Raw genomic sequence first — 23465 nt, 5'->3', positions numbered from 1 at the left:
TTCAATTTTTCTTTATGTGATATAGTAATGATTTTTCCGTGTTTGAATTATCTAGTTTGTGTCTTGTGTAATGAGGAACTTGAACCCTTGTTAGGATTCTAGACATAAATCTGAGTGGAGCACTGCTCATTGTCAGGCTATGCTATCTGCAGCTTAATAATAGTGTAAAATAAACATAGCCTTTCCTTAACTTAACTTTAAAAAGAAAATGCAACATTTATTGCAGTTCTTAGTTAAAAATGAACTCAAGACTGGGAGCTGCTCTGAAGGTTTCTACAAGCTACGTGCAGCTCATGATCGACTGGTTGAAAACACCGGGTCTAGAGAGAGACAAGCCACTAAAAGCTAGGGGTGTGTTAAATGTGCGTAATTTGCTTTCGTGTAACTATGTGTAATTTTAGCTAAATTATGTGTAATGCAAATCTATCATTTAGAGCTATATTTTAGCCTGAAATAAGCCCTTGTGTCAATTTATGATAAGCAAACGCATTTCACTCTAAAAAGTGCAAAAACAAAAGCACTGAGAACAGCTGCTCGCGTTCTGTTAATCTAAGACAAAAACAAAAGGCAGTGAACCAAATCTAAAATCCACGCACACAACTGATATCTCCTAACAATAAATTTGTCTAATGAGATAGTTTCAAATATGTGCACTCACTGTAAGCACCCTCAGCCCTACGAATGCCATCCTACAATAGGTGAAAACAAAGCAACAGCAGTGCACCACTTCCACAGTCCCCATAGTTTCAAGTATATCCACAATGTTTTGGAGGTAGTAGAAACTCTTCTTTTTTATTATTGTGTCATCACTGTGTATCAAAAGGTTCAGCCAAAGCGTTTCATCAACTACATGTGGATTTCATCAGGGCTGTAATACGATAAAAACATATACTTATATGTATAAAAATACAAACAGAATACAGGACTAAACAACATTGACAAAATTAAACAAATAAAGAGAAAATATACAAACAATCTTGTGTCAACAACAATTCAACATAGTGGAGAAGTGTGGCTCAATGGTTAGAGCGGCAGACCCTGATGCAGAGGTCTAGCCCGGGACCAGGGTTCAATTCCTCGCCTAGGCGGGTCTTGGGCTCAAAATTTCCACGGACCTGATAATTCTCGCCTCGGTGCCTATTCCAATCATGGAGTCCCACTCTGCAACTCTGGTCAATAGCTTGCTTAATCTCCACAACGGCCCCCACAACGCTAAGGATGCCTGGCCTCCACCTTGGGGGTGTCCAGGAGTGGACACCTCACAGGGAAAGCCAGGATGGGTTCCACAGCGGTATTCGTACAAGCGCCTTGAGACCCTTGCGGGTGAGTAGTGCGCTATACAAGTATCAATTTTACATTTTAACATACAGTGTAGAGACCAAAAAGCCCAGACAAGCTAAAATACCGATATGTCGGTACAATAACACCTTCTATTTAGAAATGAGAATAGGTGATTTCTTCAAAGATTATTATAATCTCCCAAAGAGTGACAAATATAATACAATATAAAGTATTAAAAGTACAGAAATAGACAACATTAGAATGAGGAAGTCTAAAGAACACACACCACGGGGATTTTGCTAATCTGCTATGTGTTGCTGCTTCAGTGTCTCCAACTCAAGAGTTACCAGTAGGTGGTGAGGGGTAGATGGCCGTGATAGGGATCATCCAATGAGGAAGGGTAGAGATGTAAAAAGTTGGCGAAGTGGGAAAGGGTAGTGCCATTATGATGTATATGGCCAAGAAACAGAACGTACCACTTTGATACATACGACCAAGAATCGAAAGTTATCCGTTCTTGTTTGACCAAGGGGATATTGCGATTCCTTTCCACAGTAAATGGCGATGAGATATTAGTTTGTGGCAAGAGCCATCACATAAATTCTGGAATTTTGCGTAACAAGTGTACCATGAAATTCCTTAAATTATGTGTATTATGCTGGTGTAACTTACATTTCTCAAAGGTCTACTAAAAGCTTGAGCCATGCTAGAGATCCTCTTGGAACCTAAAGCCCAAACTGAGCCGAACTTTAATGTGGATTCTGTCTGCACCTCATGTGACAATAATTAAAAACAAAGCAGTAACATTTTTATGTAAAGTGGGCAAGAGATAGATACCCGTCTAGTGACTGAATTACACAATGTAAAACCAGACAATCTGGGCTCAATCCTGGTTTCCGCGCTTTACCGAACTGTATGATCCTGAGCAAATATTTAATTTCACAGAACCTGGTTTTCCTTCGTTATTAAATAGGAAAAGCACCTTCAAATAAGTGAGTTCCAAGTATGGGCTAGACAAAAATCTCTTGCTTGATTTAATAGACTGTAATGTTGCTTCATCTGTAATAAACCATGCCACAAGTACGGTACGCATGCCAACTCACTTGCCTTTTGGCAGTAGATGTTTGAAGCATTTTTGCAGTTGTAAATGGGCCGATTCACATAATGGGGTTGTTGGTGTCTGCAAGAATGCATTTTAGTATGTATTAATCCCAAGGTCCCTACTTTTGCAGCAGGTACATTGCCTCTTCTATTATATTTTTGTCTCTATTCTTTATTGACTTGTGCTCTAGCTGAGTATTTTTTAGTCCTGTTTTACTTCTAATACTGTTTGTGGCTACCCTGTCCGATCTTTTCTTCTTCTTTGACCAGGGGGCATATTAGCAAGGGCTGGCGATATAATTATTGCCGCTTTAGCATCCATTTTTGGGGAAAAGCGGCAAAAATTATATCACAATATCATCAAGGACACGCTAGCGCGTGTTTCCTTGATGTAAAGCCCTTTTATTCACAGCCTCGCCTCGCATCGCTAATGAGATGCAAAGAAGGCGTGGCTGTGAAAACAACACATGCTAATATCGTGTAGTCAGGTTCGCGATATTAACAAGGAGGTGCAGCAATAAAACAAATCGCGCTACCTCTGCCTTAACTCAGGAATTTAAAGTCAGTTAAATTCTTGACTAAGGCATACTTTTAATGGGAGATGGATTATGCTGATACGACCAAAGGGTTGTATCAGCAATGTTATCGCTGTTTTCAATGGAACATCGCTGGAAAACCAGTGATGTTCCATTGAAAACACTGCTACCGCTGAAATATTATCGTCATAGCGCTATGAGTTGTAAATATAGCTTTATCATAGCGATAACATTCAGCGATAGCCAGCGATAATATTTCTGTCGCTACGTACGGCCAGCGATAATTATCGCTGGCCGTTGATAATATGCCCCCAGATTTTTCTGATATCCTGGAAAATCTTATTGCTGAATTATTCTAAATCATTCTCATGTATTTGAGTAAATAACTGCATCACACTGATACTGTGAACATCTGTTCTACACTAACCCGTCTCCGTATTTGTAAAATCCTGGAGCAAAAACTGTCGAAGAGCATCCAAGAATCACAAGTCTCTCAGAAACCTTTAATACTGTTTAGTTTGAATCACTGTGTTCAGTTTGAAAGTGTTTGTAGGGAACTCTGTGTGATTGCCGTGGTGCTGAATGGACTGCATTGTTCTTCTTTAAGAGGATCTCTTTGACTTCACCTTTTTCATCTCTAGTAGACTCCGATAGGACAAAGAGATATCACCACCATTGCTGAGTTCCAGGTATTTATGACTCGTATCTTTGCTGGAAGTGAGTTCTATAATTTACCAACTTGAAAGACAAGAAAGTTCCATCTATGACTTTCTTCTTGTAAGGTTATACGATGAACTTGGGATTTAATCTGATATGCAATGTCTTCTTCTGAGTGTCTTTATAGTATCACCTATAAGAATCTTCTCACAACAGGGAGACTGTGAAGGCCTCTTAAGATGGGGATATGAGGTCTCATAGGTTTACATGCAGAAGTTGCCTTGCTGAGACGTTCCAAATTGATCTCACAAGGTGAGTCAATACATGTTCAATGAGCATTCTCTTCCAGAAGGTATTCATGAGCATGCCATTATAGCCACAATGGCGTCTGTGGCGTTATAGCTTCATCATGTGTGCCTGAACATTTGCGAAGAAGAAGCTGCTAGTCTGACGAAGCATCACTTTTAAAAACATTTTGCATCAGAATTTAGCTTGAGATTAGAAGCTCAATCACAGGATTGACTAAAGGATAAAAATTAGCAGGTATGAATAAAACATAAATGAGGGATGTGACAAACAGTGAGAAAGGTAGAGGTTAAAAGAGTGATTTCCCATTCTGCTTGTCTTATAGATATGTCCAATGTGTTGTCACTAAGGACCCCTGATGAGAGCCCATAGAGAAAACCACGAGGCTTGAAACGCGTCGGCAATGTTAATTTTTGATGATAAATAATTTGATGTACAAATAGATGATGACAATTGATGAATTCAGGACATGAGAAACGCAAAAGAAAAGATTGTGGCGTAGTTGTTGTACATACATGTCATATTTGTTTAGTGTTATAGTTATTTTGAAGTTTATGACATATTGGTATTGTATTATGTTTATGTTTATAATATCAAAGTAATGTCAATGTTATTCGTGGTGAATATTCTAAATGTTGTAAAAATATGTATGCTAAACAAACAGGATAGCCAGACAGATTTATTTTCAGATTTTTTGATCCCGCCCAGCCAATTAGTTCTGGAGGGTCATCTATTTTATTTTAGATTTTTTGTATTTTTAGAAAAACATAACCCAATCTCATTTGTATATATCATTAAAAAGACAATCCGCAAACAGTGAAAATATACATATAAACAAGTGAAGTGTGCGATAATGTACAAGTGCTATACAGGTGCTTAAAAATAAGTATTGTCAGTTGGTACAAGCGACACCAAAAACAGTAAATCAAATACCTAATGATCAATTCACATTAGAAACCAGTCCTTTATATTAAGTACAAATAGATAGGCGGACAACAGTTCAAAAATAATGCCTGCCTATCTGTCTAAGCCTAGGATAGGAAAAATAAATTAATGGGTTGCAAGACTAGGGAAAACACTGTATAGATTTGAACAACCCTAGTGGCACCCTTGTTCTGTTTCCAAGGCTCAGGGTCAACGCGTTTCGAACCACGACGTTATTACGGGTTCTCCTCAGGACATGGACTGGATGAAGCCCAAACTGCGAATGGCAGGAAATTGTCACTCTAAGACTGTTGCAGTGTAGTGGAGGGCCTCCCACGTGCCACGTTCTGTGTGGAAGGGCGTTATTAGCGCGAATTATTGGTCGATTGTCACATGGGACAATGATTTACAAGGAAAGTCCAGCGGGAGCCAACAGCTTTGTTGTGGACCCACGGCGTGGCTTAGGGAATTCCCATGCGCTTCAGTGTAGGTTAACTCGATTCGAGGGGCTCTTATTGCTGCTTGTTCAGCCTGAATTTACTGTGCGGCTGGAACGATCCGTTATCCTCACTCGCGGGCGACGTGTAGCATCGTGTAAAAATATGTATGTCATTCTGATATGTGTTTTTCTATAAGGATATGAGTTTCCTTACAGAATAAGAAATAGAGGTATTGAAAACGTTGGGTGGGGGGAGGAGCTACGCGAGCGTCCGTGATGGCCGCGTGAGCACAGAGCTCCCCAGACCTTCACCACTCTTTGCACCTCATCCTGACCAAATCCTGAATTTCTGGACAGCTCGTTGCTGAGGAACCTTAGCTGATGCCATAACTCTTTTCAAATTTTGATTTGGACTTTGGGAACCGTAACTGCTTCGTTTTGAACTTTTGAGGCCCGCCCGAAGGTGAGCCGGGGTCTTGGTGGACTGTAACGCCGGGACAGAGTTGAACAACATCGGCGGAGGGGTTGTCCCCCAGTCGCCCTGCCTCGACTTTCAGTTTCGCTTTCGATTTCTGGCGTTGTCAAACTGCGGACCAGCTCCCATCGGGATTCGGCCGGCTCGGTTGGCGTGTGCTCCTGGCTCCTTATGCAGTCGGGTTTGGCTGCGATTCTGCCTTGGTCGAGCGAGCCTTATTTTGTGGACTGTAGCTGCCTTGCCCGCTAGCGGCCATTTTCACCAGGTCCCACGGGTCCCTCCGGGGCGCATCTTCCAGCATGACTGCCAGGATCGACTTCGAGAAACGGAAGACTAAGACGCCCCTCCGAGGAGGCCCGGTCCAAACCAACGTTATGGACCGATACACTTTATCCAAAGGTTCTCCTGGTGGCACCAGTCAGCCCCCGGGGGACCCCAAGGACGATTCCATCGCCTCTACGGAGCTGTCTCTCCAGGATATCATGGGCGCCATTTCCAGTATTAAGGACACCATAGGCCAACAGTATGAGGCTCTTGCCAGTAAAATCGACACGGTGGCGATCGATATCACCCTGATCAGAGCTGACCTGGCTAAAACCAACGAGAAGGTGACATCGTTGGACCTTAAGACTACTAGCCTCACGGCTGATGTATCTGAGCTTCAGACCGAGACTGGCACGCTGAAATCTGCTGGTGATGTCCTGTCTCAACGGTTGGATGATTTTGAAAACAGGGCAAGGCGCAATAACATTCGCGTAATAGGTGTTCCAGAGGATTCCAGAGATCTCCCGACGGATCTCCTGGTCGAGGATCTTGTCCTGAACCATCTTTCCCCTTCTGGTCTGAACAAGTTCTTTGCAGTGGAATGTGCCCACCGCGTCCCGGGTGGTAAGCCCAAACTGGGCGCCCCTCCGAGGCCTATCATCGCAAAACTTTTTCATTACAGAAACCGTGATACTATCCTGCAGGCTTCGAGGGTGGGCGGCCCGGTGAAATTCGAGAATTCAACTGTCAACTTTTACCCGGACTTTACTCAGCTCGTCCAGAGGCAAAGGATGAGTTTTCAGGGGGTAAAGCGACGTCTTCGAGATCGGGGCCTGAAATATGCAATGCTTTTCCCTATTAGGCTTCGCGTGGAGTACGAGGAACGGATGCTTTTCTTTGACCGACCGGAACCTGTGAGTGACTGGCTGGACTCGCTGCCCGCCCGGAGCGATCGCACTGAGCACCCTGGTGGTGCCGAGGGTGGTGAGCCTCGCTAAAACTGATGACTCGGTCCCTCTTTCCAGATATTTGACTTTGGCCGGCTGGATTCTGGGGTTGTTAGATGTATGTTTCTAATTGCTGTTCTTCTTAGGGTGGCAGGGGAGAAGGGTCTCTTTCCTCCTCCGGGGTCTTTTTGTAGAATGGGATTGTTAGGGCGACAGGCACACTGCATGTTGGGGTGGCTATTTAGTCTATTGCAGGGGTGCAGGGAGGGGGTGTTGTAACGGGTGTTGGTGGGGGGGTGGGAAGGGGTGTTTGTAAGTTTGTTTTTCTTCCTCAAGGCGACGTATTGGTTTTTTTCACTTTTCGAATGCTCTGCTCTCTGTGGGGTGACTCATGCATTATCTGTTGGGGTGGGGGGTAGTGGGTTGAGGTTGATGTCTTGGAATGTCAATGGATTGGGAGACCGTATAAAACGGGGTGTAGTGCTGCAATATCTGCGTCGCTTGTCGCCTGACGTTGTACTTTTACAAGAGACGCATCTGGTGGGAAATGTGTGTCATGCCATGAATAGGTGGGGTTATCGGCTGGTTGCTCATTCGAGGTTTACCACTGGTTCTAGAGGGGTGGGCATTTTGGTGTGGTCTTCTCTCCCTTTCGAGATTGATGATGTGATACTTGACGGTAGAGGGCGCTACGCCGCCCTCGCTGGTAGGTGGGAGGGTAGGACCCTAACTCTGCTCACTGTGTACGTTCCACCGGGTCTCCAGACTTCTACCTTCTCTGATATTGGTTGCCTGTTACTGGAACTCCCTGAAGGTACCCTCCTCATGGGTGGGGACTTTAATGCGGTCCTGTCTGGCACTTTGGATCGTCACCCCCCCAGGGATATTCCTAATTCCCAGTCATGGCTACGTGGGTTCCTGGATACTTTTGGTCTGGTGGATTGCTGGAGACTGATGCATCCGACACAGAGTCAGTACACCTTTCACTCTGGGGCCCACGGGAGTCTTTCCAGACTTGATTACATTCTTATGCCCGCTGTCCAATCCTCTTCTGTCAGGGAAATTAAGCACTTGGCTCGGGGCATTTCCGATCACTCTCCATTGTGGTTCTGTATGGACACTGGGATGAATGTTGAGGGACGAGTTGCCCCTATTAATCCTTGGCATTTGCGTAATCCCAAAACCCGTAACAGTTTGGTAAAGTCCCTAGACCTCTATTTCCTGGAAAACGAAGGGTCTGTTTCTTCCTCTATTTCCCTATGGGAGGCCTTCAAGACTGTTATCCGTGGACAGGCCCTATCCCTCATTGCAGAAGCCAAGAAAGTTAGGAATCAGGCGGTGGTGTGTCTGGAGGATGAGCAATTGAGGTTGGAGGCTGACTTAGAATCCAGTGTCACCCAGGATAAACTCCACGCCCTTGCTCTGAAGCAGTTGGATTATAAATCTCTTGTTACTGATGCTGCCAAGTAGATGTCTAGGGAGCAACAGGGTAAATTGTATGATGTTGGGGATAAGGTGGGTAAACTGATTCTATGGCTTGATAAGAGGGAGAGAGCGAGTCGTGTGGTTCCTGTGATTCAGACTTTAGATGGTGTGACTGTGACTGACCCGAATGAGGTAGTGGAGTGTTTTGCGGCCTATTTTCGTGATGTGTACTCCCCGGTGTCTGACAGGGATGAGGAAGACTCTCATTTGTTGCTGTGCGACATTGCGTTGCCTTGCCTTTCTGAGGAAGATCGGAAGTGCATGAATGCCCCGCTGTCCGTGGATGAGATTGCAATAGCTATCCGTTCTCTCCGTTCGGGCAAGGCTATGGGCCCGAACGGCTTACCTATCGAACTGTACAAACTACGGCCTGATATAATTGCTCCGTATCCTCGTGATATGTTTTTGGAGTCTCGTGACCTGGGCACTCTCCCCTGTGACCAGCGTCTGGCAACGATCGTGGTCATTCCCAAGGAGGGTAAGCCTCGGGACCTTTGCTCTTCATACCGGCCCATTTCCCTGCTGAACGCGGAGCCTAAGGTTCTTGCTAAGGTCCCCGCTAACCGTCTGCTCTCTGTTATTTGCGACCTGATCCATCCGGATCAATCCGGTTTTATACCGCATCGTAACACTGCCCTCAATCTGAGGCGGCTGCATGGCGTTCTCGCGAGAGCTGGGTCTCTTTAGGAGCCGGCCATCTTGGCCTCCTTGGACGCCACGATGGCCTTTGATACGATCGAATGGCCTTATCTTTGGGCCGCCCTTGCGAAATTCGGTTTCGGTTCGGAATTTGTTGGATGGGTGCAACTTTTATACAAGGAACCGTTGGCGCAGGTTGTGGTCAACGGTCGGGTGTCCGCGCCCTTTGTTCTTGGGACGGGCACCAGACAGGGGTGCCCACTATCCCCCCTCCTTTTTGATCTGGCATTAGAACCGCTAGTGGCCTGGCTACGATGGGAGCCGTCGATTAAGGGCATCCGGTGGGCCCCCGAATTTGAAGACCGAGTTTCGTTGTATGCAGACGATATTCTTTTGTATCTCACTTCTCCTTGTAAGTCTCTCAACGTCTTGTTTGACGTCCTTTCTTCATTCGGTAGGAACTCCGGATTGATCATAAATTGGTCGAAATCCTGTGTCTACGCCATCTCGGGTGGCCTTCCCTCGTTGCCAAGTAGATTCCCCATTCAGATTTCTCGTTCTGGTTTCAGGTACTTAGGGATTTTTATATCACTGGATCGGGCTGCCCGCTATGAACATAATCTCCTTCCTCCTCTCCGTCGGTTGAGACTAGACGTGGCGCGGTGGCGTAAATTGCTGTTGTCGCCAATCGGCCGCGCCGCACTTTTTAAAATGATGTCTCTGCCTCGATTTCTATATGCTCTCCAGAATTCGTTTGACGTCATTCCTGCGAGCTACTTTCGGGAGGTGGAGGGCTTGCAGAGACGGCTCGTTTGGGACGGCCGTGCGCGAATTGCCCTCGTAAAACTGACTCTTCCCTGGTACGACGGGGGCATAGCGCTCCAGGATATCAGGCGGTATTATTGGGCCTCCCAGCTGTCCGCCATCAATCACGCATTGTATGCTCCCAGTCCGAACCCTGCTTTCGAGATGGACAGGTATCAACTGCCGGGCGGTGACTACAATAGGGCGCTCTACTCTCGGGCAGCGGGGAGGGATTTGACTGGACCAACTAGGATTGCGGTGCGTGTGTGGAAGGATGCGAATGCGGCCATGGGATGGTCCGATCGATTGACGCGAGCCACCCCTTTGTACGCGTCAGAAAAATTGGGAAGCCTCTGGACATCGAAGGGTTTTAAGAAATGGGACTTGATAGGTATAAGCAGGGTGGGCGACCTCTGGGTGAAGGGCGCGGTTAAGTCCTTTGCGGTCCTTCAGACGGAGTATGATTTGAGTGATAGAGAGTTCTTTAGGTACGCGCAGATCCGCCATGCTCTAACATCGGTCTTCGCCGCCGGCACTGACGTTCCTGAGTCCTCCCCGCTTGAGGACCGTGTTCTTGATGGTCACCTGCCCGATAGTACGATTTCGTTGATATATAAGAAGCTGATTAATGTTCGGGCTGATCTTCTTGTGCGTCTCAGGGTGGCCTGGACTGGGGACGGGCTGGAGTTGGATGACGAGGACTGGCAGTCGGCTGTGTCGTCCCCGAAGGAGGTCGCCATTCCGGCCCGTCTCCGTCTCGTCCAACTTAAAATTCTTCATCGGGTTTATGTTACTGGTCCTCGATTGGTTGCCATGGGCTTTTCCTTGGATGGGTTGTGTAAACGCGGGTGTGGTTCGAGTGCCACTTTCCTTCATATCATTTGGGAGTGCCGGGATGGGGCTGCATATTGGACTTGTGTGCATGCAGTAATGGAGTGTGTTACTGGGGTTGCCCTGCTGCCTGAGGCTCGGAGATGCTTGTTGAATGTGTGGGAGCCGAATGATTACAGCGTCGCTCAGACCCGGTGGGCGGCCCTCGGGAACATGATTGCGAAGAGAGACATTGCGCAGCGGTGGGGTTCCCGACAGGCCCCCTCCGTCTCTGTGTGGAAGGAGAATATGGACTGGTGTATGTTTCGGGAAAAGACCGTGTATTTGGCTAGGGGCAAACCTAAGGCATGGAATAAAGTCTGGAGTCAATGGAATGCTTATCGAGGAAACATTTGCACACCCCCACTGGATGACACTCTTGATCTTTCCCTGTCCCCCTGACTCGGCATTCCTGGATGACTCTATTTCTCTCCTGATTCACCAGCTTCCCCACTGACCCGCCCCCCGGCGGTTTCTGTCTATTTCCTGGTCATTTGTCCTTACTGTGGATCCCCCCCCCGTTGGAGCAGGCTTCATTTACCGTGGTTCCCGCATTGAGTTTGTTTGTTTGTTTCTTTCTTTTGTGTTTTTCTAAAAGCAAAATTATGATATCCTTAGTTCGTCCTGTGTTGCGGAGCCTTCCATACTGTATGTAACCAGGCCTCTGGGCCACCGACCGATACTTTCTGATGTTCGAACACGCTTAGGATAATTTAGAGGCCGGCCCCTATGGTTGTAGGCCCATACTTGTATCATATTGCTTTGCACAATAAAAATCTTAAAAAAAAAAAAAAAAAAACGTTGGGTGAATATATAACCCCATCACTAAAGGAATATAGTGTGGTTGCTTTTTTTCAAAGTAAGTAGGACATCAGGTTTTTTCGTGATTTTTGCATTTATAAACGGCCCTACCTGAGTCCTGTCTGTTGGGCCTGACCCCCTTCTTTGTTCAACTTTCTAAAAGTGGCTTTTTTAGAATTGTGACTTAAAATCAAACTTTACCATTAAAGACAGTTTTAAATTAAAAGATTTTACTTGACTTTGCTACCTGCTCCCATTTAAAAGGTGTGTTACAAAGAACAGGATTGGAACCCAAAAAAAGTCACTGGGACCTGGGTATATAAGTGTTATGGACAGAGGGGTCCCGGACTTAGACGAGCAGTTTATATACAATACAAAAGATTTCGGAGTAATTAAGAGAGAAAAACAACTAAAGAGGTACAATGTTTTTATGCACAAAAGCACCTATAGTAACCTATTCATGGTTATAAAATGTATCCAAAGAAAACATTGGCATATTCAAATTATTTTTACGCCCACATGTGAGGGGAGGGAAGTGCTGTGAGGGAGATCAGTGACCAAAAAGGGAAATAGAACATAGTATTCATTAATATACACAAAAAATCAATGTTCATATATACATACTTGAGGTGGTAACCTTAATTCGGTGCCACACAGAAAAATTGCAATTGTCAAATTATTTAACACAAAACCAAAAACTCCTAAATGGCTATACGAATCCTGAATAACATTAGGAGATGGTGGATACGTGAGACGTAGTCAACGTTTCGACCCTAAGGCGGTGTAGGGTGGATAGCCCTTACAAGATGGGTCTTCATCAGGACTGGGGGATGGGTGGGCAAACCTCCTAGGGTAAGTAGAATAAAGGAAAATAATCAACAAGGGATCTTTCCCCATAGACAGTCATAACGGGAGCACCCGTTACGCTAAACATTAAAAACAGACCTACATTACAGGAGGACTAGTATCATTAGACATTATTGACCGTTAAGTGAGAAAACTTTACCGGAGGTGGGAAGGCAAGAGAGTGTATTACCTTAAAAGAGGAGACCGTTAGTGAGAAAACTTTACCGGAGGTGGGAAGGCAAGAGAGTGTATTACCTTAAAAGAGGAGAATCTTGGTCTGGCTTCGAGTCTGTTCTGAAAACGAATCTTTTTCGGAAACGTGTCACCCAAGTTAGATTAGATCTACAAGGGAACCGTGATGGGGCATTAATAAACTGGTGCACCGAATTAAAACACACACAGACCCTGGGGTTGATCACATAGTTACCAGATAGCCACAATTCAGAGTCATGGCCGGTCGGGGTTGTTCGTACCACTAGAGATGGGGGAAAGGAGGACTAATCAGTGATGTTACAATCGAAAAACCGCCCTTGTTCTTACAGGTTAACGACTGGTCTCCGATAATTGTTAAATGGTAGCTTACCTCTTCGGATTATAATCTTCGTATTATTGGGGATTAGTCAGATTCTGAAGGCAGTATTCACGCGTCAGTCGTAACCAGGAAGTAACCTGGCGGGAGGCGTGGTTACGTTATATCCCGAAGTACTAGAAAGTGAAAAAAGACTTCCGTTGAGTTGCTAAGCAACATTATAAGCAATGCACCTCGTCGACAAACACGGGATGTTACCTGGTGTACTAGACAAAAGATTTGTCGAGGGGATGCACGGTAGTTGGGAAACATTGATAAATGGTACCCTAAATTAATGGTTATTGTTAATCAGGTAACTCCAGGATTGTTGAAAAATTGTTCGTTGGTAATTGCACTAGATTGTTATACCGACTAGTCCGGCCTAAATGAACCTTTTAAAATGAGGAGGTTGCTCCAGACAATTATCTCCCGTAATGAAGTATAAATACTTAGGACAGGTGTCAGGTAGATTATTGTGGTATAGCTATTACAGTAGATCGAAAAAAGGGCTGGTGTACCTAACAAACATGTTGGTAGAGACCATGACCACAGGCTACTATAGTTTAAAACAAGCATTTTTAACAGTAACATCCTACTCGAATAAATATATATATATATATACATACTTAGGACAGGTGTCAGGTAGATTATCGTGGTGTAGCTATTACAGTAGATCGAAAAAGGGCTGGTGTACCTAACAAGCATGTTGGTAAAGACCATGACCACAGGCTACTATAGTTTAAAACAAGCATTTTTAACAGTAACATCCTACTCAAATGAAAAAGGCAAGATATTTATAAAGAACTGATTTCAATTATTTGGTATTGTAGTTATTCATTGTGGGCTGACATATAGCGTACCTAACACACATGTTGGTAAAGACCGTGACCACAGACTGATATGTGTTAAACAAGGGATAAAACAGGAAAATTTTTCATTGATTATACAGTGTTGTGCAGGTACCTGCCCAACATGGTGGTAAAGATGCACATTTCCATATTATCATATTGGTGGCGACCATCAGATAAGTAGATAAAAAGTAAGAAGACAGCCAGATATAGAAAGATTTTGTTTCAGAGGTAGAAGGATTTATAGGACCGCCAGTTGTGAAAAACTACTCTCAGACTCATTCAGGCCATTGTGTACAGAGTCAAAAAATTCTATCCATTTTAGTTCTCTAACATTGTGGATAGGGGCAATACTTCCGCCTCTAGGGCCAAGTTTCACTTGTTCAAGTACAAGCCATTTAAGACTCTCAGGGAGATGGTTTTCTTTTATACAGTGTTCCACCATTGGCGCCCCATCCACTTTGCACCTGACCCGGCTGCAGTGTTGTAAAAAACGCATCTTGACACGTTGTTGAGTTTGCCCAACGTAGATTAGGTCACATGGGCAGACTATGCAGTACACCACATCAGAGGTGTTGCAGTTGGTATGTGCTTTCAATTTTACGCGCTGGTTTTTGAAGAGAAACTCCTTCGTTTGAATGGTGCAGGGACACGCCTTACAATTGCCACATTTGAAATGGCCCACAATAGGTGGAAGGTTCCAGAGTGAGGTGATGGTTGGGGTAGCTGGACATTCCAAGTATGAGCATACCACATGGTCGCGAATATTCTTTGCCTTCTTGAAGGAGTGCAACGGTGGGCTGTGGGAACCAAGATCTTCAGACACTATTGTCCAGTGTTTGTTCACCGCTTTTTTAATAGCATTACTCTTGGTTGAGAAAGTGGTTACACATATTAGACGTTGTTCTACATTTTCGGTTTGTTCCTTTGCTTGTAGAAGAGTCTCCCGAGGATTGAACCATGCTCTCTTGCGTGCCTTCTTCGTCAGACGCTTGGGGTAGCCACGTTCAATCAGGCGATCCATGAGAAATCCTGACTGTTCCATGTAATCCTCCTTTTTGCTGCAATTGCGGCGGATTCTAAGAAATTGGCCGAAGGGTAAGTTGTCCCTAAGACCCCTCGGATGATGGCTGGAGTACTGGAGCAAGGAGTTCCGTTTCGCTGGTTTCCTAAAAAGGGTTGTGTGTAAGACTTCATCTTCTGCAATAATGGAAAGGTCCAAAAAGTCTATTTTCGTCTTATCAAATTGCATGGTGAATTGAATATCCTGGGATTTACCATTGAGCCACTTAAAAAAATTGTTGATTTCAGTTTCAGTACCGGCCCAGATCAGGAGGATATCGTCAATGTACCGCATCCATAGTTGTATGTTAGATCTGAAGGGATTGGAATCATGGAGAATGAAGGTATGCTCAAAGGTGGACATGAAGATTATCGCCAGGTCAGGTGCATAGGCCGACCCCATAGCAACTCCTTTCGTCTGTAGGTAGAAACATTCCTGGAATATGAAGAAGTTCCGCATCATTGCGATTTTGAGCAGCAGGATGATAAATGCAGTAGGGACACGTAATGGTGCTTTCCGTCTATCCAGTGCCAAAGTAGCCACCACCAATGCTTCTTCCTGAGGGATACTGGTGTACAACGACACAATATCACAGGTGGCCAGGAATTCATCATTAGAGTTAAACGGACGTCCGTCCATTAAATTGATTGTGTGCATGGTGTCTCGTAAGTATGTATCTGTTTCTTCTGCTAGTGGCTTCAGAAGAAAGTCTATGTACCGGCATAAAGGTTCAAGTATTGAGCCACAACCAGACACAATAGGTCGTCCGGGCGGTTTTCGTAAGTCTTTATGTACTTTGGGCAATGTATATATAGTTGGAATTCGGGGATTCTTTTGGTTCAAAAATTGGTATTCATGGTCAGACAGGAAACCTTGTTCTAGCCCCTCTTTGGTGACTCTTAGGATCTCAGCTGCAAGCTCTTTAGATGGATCACAGGGTAGTTTCTTATAGCTGGTGCCATCATTCAGCTGCCTCATGATCTCTTCCTTGTAATTTTCCACATCCTGGACAACGATGGCTCCACCTTTGTCAGCAGGCTTGACTATGACATTCTTGTTGTCCCGGAGAGATGATAAGCCAAGTTTCTCAGCTTTGCTGATATTGTATTTCGTATACTTCTTCTCATTTAGGATTTTCTTTACATCACGTAAAACTAAGCTCTCATATGCCAGGATCCTTGGTGTCATCGCATAGGTTGGAGGGACGAAGGTAGATGGTATTCGAAGACCAGTGGCGGACATATTGGTCTGTGATGGTTTGTCTTTGAAAAAGTGTCGGAGTCTGATTTTTCTAAAAAAGTTGTGTAGTTTAGCTACCGTTGTGAAAACATTGGGTAGAGCGGTGGGTACAAATGATAAACCGCGACTGAGTATTTTAACTTCATCCTCCTTCAGCGTGTAAGAGGAGATGTTTATCACCGGGTTGCTCACTGCTCTCACCACCTGTAGTTCTTTCGACGGGTTGACCTCTCCCCGTGTTCCTCCTGGGGGAAGTGAACTTGTTTCACACCTCTTCCTCTCCCATTGTCCCAAGTCGGCTCCATATTCTGCTGACCCCTGCCAGTGCCTCTGTTCCAGTTGTTTCCTCTGCCTCGTGGTGGCCTCCATCCTCCCTGTCCTAAAAAAGGATTTGTTGGGTAGGATGGACCGTATTGGTCTTGATATCCGTAGGCTCCGCTGGGACCGGCCTGCTCAGAGTCTTCTCCGGAGCTATAGGATGAGTCAGAGAACGTGGTATAGTTGCGTCTGCCTCTGAACCCACCACGTCCACGGTTGGTGAATCTACCTTGGGAGTCTTGCCGATAGTATTCTTCTGTTAGATAGGGGTAAGTCTTCTTTTTGTCATACAGTCGCACGTCACGTGCAAGCTTCTCTAGTTTCTTCTTGATTGTAGTGGTTTCAAAATCCTGAAGTGTCGCAACTAATTTCGTCAAGGCTTCCTTTGAGTTGGTTAGAGTCGTATCTCCAGCAATTTCAGCTTTTAAATCAGTTATCTGTCTGGTGAGAATCTGAACTTGCTCAGCTGCCGTCTCGATTCCCAACACCATCCAGTGTCTTGAACAGTTATTTGCGACAAAACTGAACCCTTCCCTAAATTTCGGGATGTCCACAAAAATCGCAGGTTCTACCTTAACTTGCAGTCCAGTCGGAATAATGTTAGATTGTAGACACTGTGCCAGAAAATGTCCATGCAGTTTCGTTCTAATCAATTTTTTCTCTAGGCGTTCCAGCTTACTGATCTTGTCATTGAGTGTAAAGTCAATAGGTGGTATATTAGGAGAGAGGAAGTTGTTCGCAGGATCATGTAAAAGTTGTTGTATATAGTCCTCCGTGTAGGTGAGAATGTCTTTGTCTACCATTCTGTGTTAGCTCCAAAAGTCAAAATGTTTTCAAATTAAATATTTAAAGGGAAATGAACCTCGCAGACAGCGTCTGCTCGAAGTATGTTACAAAGAACAGGATTGGAACCCAAAAAAAGTCACTGGGACCTGGGTATATAAGTGTTATGGACAGAGGGGTCCTGGACTTAGAAGAGCAGTTTATATGCAATACAAAAGATTTCGGAGTAATTAAGAGAGAAAAACAACTAAAGAGGTACGATGTTTTTATTCACAAAAGCACCTATAGTAACCTATTCATGGTTATAAAATGTATCCAAAGAAAACATTGGCATATTCAAATTATTTTTATGCCCACATGTGAGGGGAGGGAAGTGCTGTGAGGGAGATCAGTGACCAAAAAGGGAAATAGAACATAGTATTCATTAATATACACAAAAAATCAATGTTCATATATACATACTTGAGGTGGTAACCTTAATTCGGTGCCACACAGAAAAATTGCAATTGTCAAATTATTTAACACAAAACCAAAAACTCCTAAATGGCTATGCGAATCCTGAATAACATTAGGAGATGGTGGATACGTGAGACGTAGTCAACGTTTCGACCCTAAGGCGGTGTAGGGTGGATAGCCCTTACAAGATGGGTCTTCATCAGGACTGGGGGATGGGTGGGCAAACCTCCTAGGGTAAGTAGAATAAAGGAAACTAATCAACAAGGGATCTTTCCCCATAGACAGTCATAACGGGAGCACCCGTTACGCTAAACATTAATAACAGACCTACATTACAGGAGGACTAGTATCATTAGACATTATTGACCGTTATGTGAGAAAACTTTACCGGAGGTGGGAAGGCAAGAGAGTGTATTACCTTAAAAGAGGAGAATCTTGGTCTGGCTTCGAGTCTGTTCTGAAAACGAATCTTTTTCGGAAACGTGTCACCCAAGTTAGATTAGATCTACAAGGGAACCGTGATGGGGCATTAATAAACTGGTGCACCGAATTAAAACACACACAGACCCTGGGGTTGATCACATAGTTACCAGATAGCCACAATTCAGAGTCATGGCCGGTCGGGGTTGTTCGTACCACTAGAGATGGGGGAAAGGAGGACTAATCAGTGATGTTACAATCGAAAAACCGCCCTTGTTCTTACAGGTTAACGACTGGTCTCCGATAATTGTTAAATGGTAGCTTACCTCTTCGGATTATAATCTTCGTATTATTGGGGATTAGTCAGATTCTGAAGGCAGTATTCACGCGTCAGTCGTAACCAGGAAGTAACCTGGCGGGAGGCGTGGTTACGTTATATCCCGAAGTACTAGAAAGTGAAAAAAGACTTCCGTTGAGTTGCTAAGCAACATTATAAGCAATGCACCTCGTCGACAAACACGGGATGTTACCTGGTGTACTAGACAAAAGATTTGTCGAGGGGATGCACGGTAGTTGGGAAACATTGATAAATGGTACCCTAAATTAATGGTTATTGTTAATCAGGTAACTCCAGGATTGTTGAAAAATTGTCCATTGGTAATTGCACTAGATTGTTATACCGACTAGTCCGGCCTAAATGAACCTTTTAAAATTAGGAGGGTGCTCCAGACAATTATCTCCCGTAATGAAGTATAAATACTTAGGACAGGTGTCAGGTAGATTATCGTGGTATAGCTATTACAGTAGATCGAAAAAAGGGCTGGTGTACCTAACAAACATGTTGGTAGAGACCATGACCACAGGCTACTATAGTTTAAAACAAGCTTTTTTAACAGTAACATCCTACTCGAATAAATATATATATATACATATTTAGGACAGGTGTCAGGTAGATTATCGTGGTGTAGCTATTACAGTAGATCGAAAAAGGGCTGGTGTACCTAACAAGCATGTTGGTAAAGACCATGACCACAGGCTACTATAGTTTAAAACAAGCATTTTTAACAGTAACATCCTACTCGAATGAAAAAGGCAAGATATTTATAAAGAACTGATTTCAATTATTTGGTATTGTAGTTGTTCGTTGTGGGCTGACATAGGTGTACCTAACACACATGTTGGTAAAGACCGTGACCACAGACTGATATGTGTTAAACAAGGGATAAAACAGGAACATTTTTCATTGATTATACAGTGTTGTGCAGGTACCTGCCCAACATGGTGGTAAAGATGCACATTTCCATATTATCATATTGGTGGCGACCATCAGATAAGTAGATAAAAAGTAAGAAGACAGCCAGATATAGAAAGATTTTGTTTCAGAGGTAGAAGGATTTATAGGACCGCCAGTTGTGAAAAACTACTCTCAGACTCATTCAGGCCATTGTGTACAGAGTCAAAAAATTCTATCCATTTTAGTTCTCTAACATTGTGGATAGGGGCAATACTTCCGCCTCTAGGGCCAAGTTTCACTTGTTCAAGTACAAGCCATTTAAGACTCTCAGGGAGATTGTTTTCTTTTATACAGTGTTCCACCATTGGCGCCCCATCCACTTTGCACCTGACCCGGCTGCAGTGTTGTAAAAAACGCATCTTGACACGTTGTTGAGTTTGCCCAACGTAGATTAGGTCACATGGGCAGACTATGCAGTACACCACATCAGAGGTATCACTTATTAAAGACAATAAGGTAACCCAATATTATCCTATGCGAGAGGCAGGCCTTGCAGTAGTGAAAATTAATGTAAATTTTTTTTACTACCAGGACATGTAAAAGTTAAACATACATGTACTACTTTTTTAATACAATGTACCCTGCCCTATGGGCTGTGTAGGGCTTACCGTGGGGGTGATATATCTACTATAAAGGAAGGTTTGGACTTGGCCAAAGGCTTATTTGGCCAGGCCAAAATAGCAGTCCAGACCTGCACACCAGGCTTCAATGGCATGCCTATCACATGTTTGAAAGGCTATGTAAGTGGGTGGCACAATTAGTGCTGCAGAGCCATCAGTAGCACTTAGCTTTACTAAGTTAAACAAGTAAATTAGAATGTGTAAATTGGGTGTATGCCATTTTCACCATGTTCCAAAGAGAGAGCACAAGCACTTTAGCACAGGTTAGTAGTGTGCAGGATCCTAAGGCCAACCAAAACAAATTCAGCAAAAACAAGACAAGTGAGGTAAAAATGTTTGGGCGCAGACCACCCTAAGGCTGACGTCTTACAGGAATCCTAGAATTAGGATGTGGACTGGTGTCACTTGCAGTTCACCATCCCTGTTATTATAGCCAATCCCAGAGGGTTCGAAAATGGCAATCTGTTTAATGAATATTAATTATGTATGCAGTTCTGCGACGCTCTGCTATTTGCTTTTGCACGGAACTATTTGTACATAGGTTTGTTCACAAAATACTATTTCATTCGAAAAAGTTGGTGCGCAAATTGCAACCAGATTTTGCTATTTGAATATCAGAACATCAGCCCCTAGAGACCTACCACTCTCTCCCAACAACGTACTGGCATTAAGGATCACGTTCTATGAGCGGGCATTAAAAATTGCAAGCTTCTTGAAATTTGAAGATGTGTTCTGCAAGGAATAAAACACTGCTCCCATTGTGTCGTTCAAAGTTCCCACTCTCCGCCGGTGTGGAGGGGGGTGTCCCAATTTGTAACTTCCCATATGGACTGACCTTGTTACATGGGCACTTACGCTGCATGTTATTTTAACACTTGTAAGCACTATTTCTTTAACTGTCCTCCAACAGCGGTGGCTCTCGGCTGTCCTCCAGCACCGCTCACCGCGCGCCTTTATTTATTTATTAATGGCCCGTATGCTTATTACTGGCTTACCTACAAACCCTTCCACCTCTGACACAGTATGCCCACACGTATTTGTTTATTTAATAACATTCCCATGTGCTTCATTTCGCTTGCCTCCTCTGATGCCTCCTCCTCCCCCCTGCTTATTATTTCAAGGAACCCACCTTTTAACAACACTCCTGCAGCACTCGCACTCAGCTGCTGCTCCTCCGTCTGGCTCCATACTTGATGTTGCAGGATTCTTTTTGGAGGCAGTATAATCATTTAGGCATATAAGGTTTGCTTTACATTATGTTAAGGCTGCGCGCCTTTTAACGACACTTAAGCAGCACTCTCGCTCAGATGCCGCTTGCTTCTCTCCTCGGATGCTTCCTCCTCCCCCAGCTTCTTATTTTTAGGAATGCACCTTTCAACCACAGGCAGATAAACAAAGAGTGCTGTATCTCCCCGTGCGGAGCCCTCCCTCCACCACCAGTCCATTGCATGTCATCACTCATTGTAATATGGCCAGGTTCCAGTGCATTATGGTAACCATGTTGTTCCTGCTTACATTCCACCTGCTTTTCTAAATCTTGTTTTTAACAGCAGTCCGCATGGCCCCGGAGGGCTCCAGACATGCTGCAACGCTGGGATTATTATCGCCCAACCCTTACCCCGTCCTTCCATAAAAATGGTGGCCATCCGCTTTAATTTAGTTATGCAGATCAGTGAGGCACTCCATGCTTTCTCTTTCTATGTATCAGCATTGGATTCTTGCACTGCCGGCACACAACAGTTGGGATTTGTTCTCCCCCTCCCCACACTGGCGGAGAGTGGGAACTTTGAACGACACAATGGGAGCAGTGTTTTATTCCTTGCAGAGATTAAAATAGGTTTGCTCTACATTCATTTAAGGCTGCAAGCCTTTTAACAACACTCTAGCAGCACTCGTGCTCAGCTGCCTTCGCTCCTCCCCTCTGCCTCTTATTTCAGGGAGGGCGCCTTTTAACATCATGCAGAAAGACAGGCAGTGCTGTATCTCCCCGTGAGGTGCCCTCCCTCCACCACCACTCCATTGCATCTCATCATTCATAGAGCCAATATCGGAAACACTCCTCAGTTCTCATACAGCAACATACATAAATAAACCACACAACACCTCTGTTAGTGGAGAAAATTGCTGCAGGTTTATTTGCATAACAAATATGCCAACATGGTGGGTCACTATAGCTTAGCACCCTTGATGTGCTGCTGCACTAAGTACCCTTCTGTACCTTGCAGACTCTGGATCGCCCTGTAACTCCTCCTGCAACACAAAACAATAAGTTTGATTCTTCCCCTACGTGGCCGCCTGGGCAGCCTTGGCATAGTGCCAATATCGGCAACACTTCTCAGTTCTCATACAACAACATACATAAATAAACCACAAGACACCTTTGTTAGTGGAGACAATTGCTTCAGGTTTATTTGCATAACAAATATGCCAACATAGTGGGTTATCTTACGGGCGATCCAAGGGCAAGCCAGTCCCTATGCCGCCTGCCCACCTGATGAGCCAAATTACACCGTGGCCGCCGCCAATCAGTGGTTACCAATATTGGGACCGCCAGTCCACACACTTACTCATGCCCCCCAAAAGGTGGGCGGAGCGTTCCAGGCAGACCCTGGTTGCTCAGCCCCACATCTGCCCGTAGGACTAACGGGGCATCGTCACTCTTCCAGGGTACAACCCTAAGACATCCCTGGGCATACTTGGCTTAGCACCCTTGTTGTGCTGCTGCATGTAGTACCCTCTGTAACTTGCAGACTCTGGATCGCCCTGTAACTCCTCCATAGCTCTGGGGATGGCCACCTTCACAACCAGGGCCCCCCACCAAGGTAGGCATCTTACCTACATCCTGCTGATTTCTGTGACTCTCCCAGGACCATCCAAAACAAGTCCAAGCCATTACTGGACCGGAGGACAGCCTGTCCCTTCTAAACAGGTGCCACCATCCTTTCTCAATTCCCTGTGGATTTCAGACTGATAAAACCAAAACCCCTCTGTTCAGGGATGGATGCATAACTTACACCGGGGGAATTTAATTCTGGCAGCAGGACCCTCCTACCCTGGAAAGTCAAATCCTTGCCTCCCAGCTTTCAGCCCCCAGTGATGTGAGGGGAGACACCCCCCCTGCCCGGGCCGCTGCTTCTACAGAAGCTGTTCCAATGTCTTCACAATTACACCACCCCTCCCAGGGTGGCTTATGGCCAGGTGTCCCCTAAATGCCTTGAGATTCCCATCGCCCCACCTGTTAGCCTGTCCTGCTAGTCTGCAACTCGGAGGGGGACCTAGTATCTGTGGTACCCGCCTCGCCCAGCACTTCATGTATATATGCCCAGGATGACCTCAAACAATTAGCTTGGTGTTGGTTCAATGTTAACATTGCCTGGCTGAAAAGCAATACCTTTGACAAGCCACTCCTGACAAGAAGTGCCAATGCGGGTGGAAGTAAGAGTAATCAAGCCCGCCTTCATTCCTCTCACCCAGTTATTTG

This window comes from Lissotriton helveticus, chromosome 5_1, assembly GCF_964261635.1.
Source record: "Lissotriton helveticus chromosome 5_1, aLisHel1.1, whole genome shotgun sequence".
NCBI classification, from domain to species: Eukaryota; Metazoa; Chordata; class Amphibia; order Caudata; family Salamandridae; genus Lissotriton; species Lissotriton helveticus.
This window is presented reverse-complemented; position numbering follows the sequence as displayed.